Source organism: Brienomyrus brachyistius, chromosome 12 (genome assembly GCF_023856365.1).
Source record: "Brienomyrus brachyistius isolate T26 chromosome 12, BBRACH_0.4, whole genome shotgun sequence".
Lineage (NCBI taxonomy): Eukaryota > Metazoa > Chordata > Actinopteri > Osteoglossiformes > Mormyridae > Brienomyrus > Brienomyrus brachyistius.
This window is the reverse complement of record NC_064544.1, coordinates 23,483,036-23,488,153: the sequence shown is the minus strand read 5'-3', so window position 1 is coordinate 23,488,153 and position 5,118 is coordinate 23,483,036.

The following is a 5,118-nucleotide window of genomic DNA, read 5'->3' as shown; positions in this document are numbered from 1 at the left end:
CACGTGACTCGTGTGGATGTTTTAACGTAGGGCTTCCCAACCTTATGATGGCTGCAGACTGGTTTATGTTGTACAGAAAACTCACAGAGAGAGAGTTTACATTTTTTCTATATGTTGTCATGTTTAAAAAGACTGGAAATGAACACTGTGGACTGCTTGATTACTGTAAGTGAATTATCTAAACGGTATTTGTACCGGAAAAATTCTGTCTCAAACTTTTTGATCCATGTAAGTGGTTGATCTATAACCGTGATCACTATGGTTTCCTCTATATTTGTGTTTATGGGACATTGCACGTACATATGCACCAGTACGTACTGGCCTCTCATTACTCAGTCTCCGTGGTTATTGCAGGCTAGGTGGTGCATGAGAACTGACGTCAGCCAAAGTGATGGAGTCTTATCTTAGGAGTTGGATCTTTTCCTAACTAAAAGTTCCTCTCAGACACATTGTGAATAGGTTTTAGTGTGATTTAAGAGTACTCTTAGTGGTAAGATGAAGGGCTTTATGAATACGGGCCCCAGTCCCAGCGGATGAAGCTGTAGTTTTGCAAGTTATATTGTTTCTATTTTTCTCAGGTGCAAACAGAACAAGTAAATGTTAGGGGTCCTAAATATATGAAAATTCATATTTTATTTTTATACCTTTACCCCCAAAACCCCCAGTGTTCTGTGACCCCAGTGTGGGTCCCCCTATTTTAACAGATGGACGTTTCATGAAATATCAAGAATTGTACAACAAATTTAGATAAAAACTTGCTTTGGTTTATGATCTTGCACATCTCACTCCTGTGTTTTTTAGGCAATAAGGATGACATTCTGGTATGAACCTGCTTTTCCACGCTGTCAGAAGCAGCCCTCCGTGTTTCTCTTTCCGTGGCTTTGTCTCATTTTTCCCAGGGTGGTGCTGTGGCCTCTCCCAACTGCGGCGTGTATTCATCCCCAGCTGCTCACCACGAGAATGACCCAGACACAGCAAGCGGAAAGAGCTCGATTGCCCCAGGCACAGAGACATGGAGGATAAGGGATACAATCCCAGCACATGCAGTGAGGAGAAACTGCTTGTCTGCCATAGGTACAGAGAACCAGAGGATAAGGGATACAAACCCATCACATTCAGTGAAGGGAGACAGTCCTCTGCCCTAGGTACACAGAATCAGAGAATAAGGGATACAAACCCAGCACATGCAGTGAGGAGAAACTGCTTGTCTGCCATACGTACAGAGAAACAGGATAAGTGATACAAGCCCAGCACATGCAGTGAGGAGAAACTGCTCGTCTGCCCTGGGTACAGAGAAACAGAGGATAAGGATACAAACCCATGACACTCAGTGAAGGGAGACAGTCCGTCTGCCCTGGGTACAGAGAAACAGAGGATAAGGGATGCAAACCCATCACACTCAGTGAAGGGAGACAGTCCCTCTGCCCTAGGTACACAGAATCAGAATAAGGGATACAAACCCAGGACACTCAGTGAAGGGAGACAGTCCGTCTGCCCTGGGTACACAGAAACAGAGGATAAGGGATACAAACCCAGGACACTCAGTGAAGGGAGACAGTCCCTCTGCCCTGGGTACAGAGAAACAGAGGATAAGGGACACAAACCCATGACACTCAGTGAAGGGAGACAGTCCGTCTGCCCTGGGTACACAGAAACAGAGGATAAGGGACACAAACCCATGACACTCAGTGAAGGGAGACAGTCCGTCTGCCCTGGGTACACAGAAACAGAGGATAAGGGATACAAACCCATCACACTCAGTGAAGGGAGACAGTCTCTCTGCCCTGGGTACAGAGAAATAGATGGTAATGGATATAAACCCATCACACTCAGTGAAGGGAAATGGTCCGTTTGCACTGGGTACAGAGAAATAGATGATAAGGGATACAAACCCATCACACTCAGGTAAGGGAGACAGTACATTTGCCCTGGGTATAGAGAAACAGAGGATAAGGGATATGAACCCATCATACGTTGTGAGGGGAAACGACCCTTATGTCTGGAGTAGCAGCACATACAGTAAATGAAATGTAAGGAGGTCAACACATTATCCTTTCCTGTCCTGGTGCTCATTATACCATTTTAAATTCAGCGCTTCCCAGAGCTGGGGTCATGCTTCAACTGGAAGGCCACGCCTCAGTGCCACCACCCGTAAGATCTCCATCTGTCTATAATCAGCCATTTGTTCTTCATGTCTGTCTTTGTCTTTCTCTCAGTCTGACGCTCCTGTGGGATGTGGCTGAGGACATTTTGGGGCAGCGTGGAGGGAGGCCACATGCCTCATTAGGAACGACGTGTGGTCCGGACCCATCTCAGCGTGCGCCACTGCCAGACAGACTGTGGGCTGGGGGGCTGTGCCCAGTGCACTGCTGGGGAGTTAATTATCAGACGCTCTCCCAGATAGAGCTGCCTACCTACAGCAGAAAATATCTAAATACACACAATGTACACTGAGAGACACTCGAAGCTCTGTTCAAATGTATAAAGAAGCATGAATAACATAAATACAAAGGCTTCTCCATGATGAGCTGGTTCCCCATCCTGGGTTACTCCCTGCCTTGTTTCCATTGCTTCCCTTATAGGCTCCAAGCCCCTGTAATCCTGCATAGGGCAAGCGGGTGTAGAAGATGGATGTATGGATGGATACAACCCTCCTTATAGAGGTTATCCTGACAGAATAGAAAACATTTTCTGTAATCTGCTGTCTTGGAGCTGCCCCAAAGATATGCCTGGGGGGTAAATGGCTTCTGGCTGCATGGGACTCATACTCTGGGACAGGGCTGTTATACTGGTTCAGATCTTTCTAGACTACAACATGACTACTGTATGTAGGTCAGCAGGTGTAGTAATGATTAAAGAACAGTTTGTCAGGTACTTAAACCTAAACCAAACTGCTTCAGTAAATATTAATAGTTCCTTCAGCAATAATCCTATGTTCTGGGTGTGGCTATTTAAAGCCAGATAAGAATAGTCCCATAGGAGGTGTATGTGTGAGAGGGGTGCTGACATTAACAACACCATGAAGATTCATGTGCTTGAAATTTAAGCTTAAGAGCTGTAATTCCATCTCCTCTGCAGCGTTGGAGCACAAATCTATCTCAAAACTACATTGTGGAAAAAATGAATTAATCTCCATTTAAAGAGGCTGCGAAACACAGTCGGTACAAATTCATTTGGTGTGTGGTTGTAAGTTCCTTTTAATGAATTACTTAATTAATATAACGGAGGGGGGGCGAATTCAGTTTTTGGTGACAGTGTTGGTCTTAGTTTTTTTGTGTTTTTCTTGAATGAACCAGAATAAAGAGGGTTGAGGTAAAAGAGGAGAGTTTTTTCGGAGTGGGAGCTGTTTTTTGGATCGGTTTGCTTCTGTTTAATTGCCCAGCAGCGGGGGGCTTTAAGGGTGATGCCACGCAGCCACCTTGCCTCTCACTGAGGGCATAGGGGCCCATGGGGCAATTTACGATGTGCCAGAATTCCCTCCATGAGGATGCACCCCCTCCCAGCGAGTGTGACCGAGCTGTCGAGTGGCACACACTGACAGGCCGAAATGCTTCTGGCTTTGGCCATTATTTGGACAGGTGTTTGAGTAAAGAAAACAAGCCCGGCTCCATTCCAGGGCAAACAGCTCGCACCCTCGCAAGCACCAGCCCCCCCAGCCAACCGCAGGGGCAAGATGGATCTCTGGCGGAAAGCAGAGCAGTGAAAGCTCACTGAGGAAGAGGTGGGGGCTGCCTGACCCACCAATGTTTTTAATTAAACCAGCGCCGGACTATTTGAGACGTTATTAAACACTTCATTTAACGTGTCAGTCATTTATTCAAATCAAAAGTTGTGTTTTGGACTCTGCTCAACGGAGGCTTATAGTGAAGCTTTCTGGGGCGAAAAAGACATAGTTAAAAATGTTCTCTTGGGGTTTCAGTCATTAAAAGCTGAGTAAACAAACAGGTATAATATCACCCAAGCCTTTTGCTACACCCTATGCCACTGAAACCTAGAAAACTGGGCTTTTCTGTTCAGCTCCCTCATATAAAATGTGTTAAAATGTAGAGTTTATGAGGAACATGCATCAGGCTTTAGGACCCTGAGGTCAACCAGTGAGGGGCACATATTGGGAGGTGTGGCTTCTGCTCAGAGTGACACCACTGGTGGCAAGTCTGTTTCTATGCCAGAGTTCGGAGGTGACCGGGTGCCAGGCTTTATTGGCCTGTAAACGGAATAGTAGAGGTGTACCGTGCCCCACTGTGGCCTGTTAAAAGCCTTCACACTTGGAAGGTGGCAGGACCTGGAGTATCCCAGGGTCACCAGCCATTTTATACTGTGGCACATTTACTACTATAATGTTACCGTGGCTGCACTGCAATTTCACAGCAGTGGTGATGTCGAGGGTTACAGGATCGAATCCTGCCCTAGATAACAGTAGCTGCCTGCTTCATGTGGACTGGTGAATGTTCGTATATAGTGACTTCCAGACTCATGCATTGCAAAGGACTACAGCAACCTTGCCAGATAAACATTCCCTAAAGATGGGTAAACTGGCTGAACTGTACGATAACTAATGGGTTATGCTGGCTTGGTTGGTCGGTTAGTGTGACAGTTGTTTAGTCTCACAGTGCTGCAACGACAACAAGCATAACCAGGACTTCAGATGATCCACTGTAACTCCATACGGTCCATCTCTCAGCATAACGTCGTGTCCCTCAGTAAGGTAGCGATTACCGCCCAACTGCTCCTTAGCAAAGGCAGCTCTGGGATGGCATAGGTCAGCCAGAGAGGAAATGAGTGAAAGACGTGCACCCGAGGTGCAGCCAACACCCTGCTGTTTCCAGAATGGTCACCCAGGGTGGAATGGGGATTATTGACAGCCAAGCGCTCCAACAAGTTACCTGAGCCCAATATTGTGGGCTCTAGCATCCAGGCGGGGTGTGGGGGGGAGGGACTTTAATGCGAGCACCTTCTCCTCCTCTAAGTTCTGACAATCACACCCCCGACCCTATCCTCCACTTAAATGGGGCAGCAGAGAGGACTGAGAGACTAGGTATGCGGGAAAAACAGCTAGGCCAGAAGCAGTGGGCCAGAAAAGAATTGCCAGGGTTCTGCAGGTTTCCTGTGGGTCTTGGA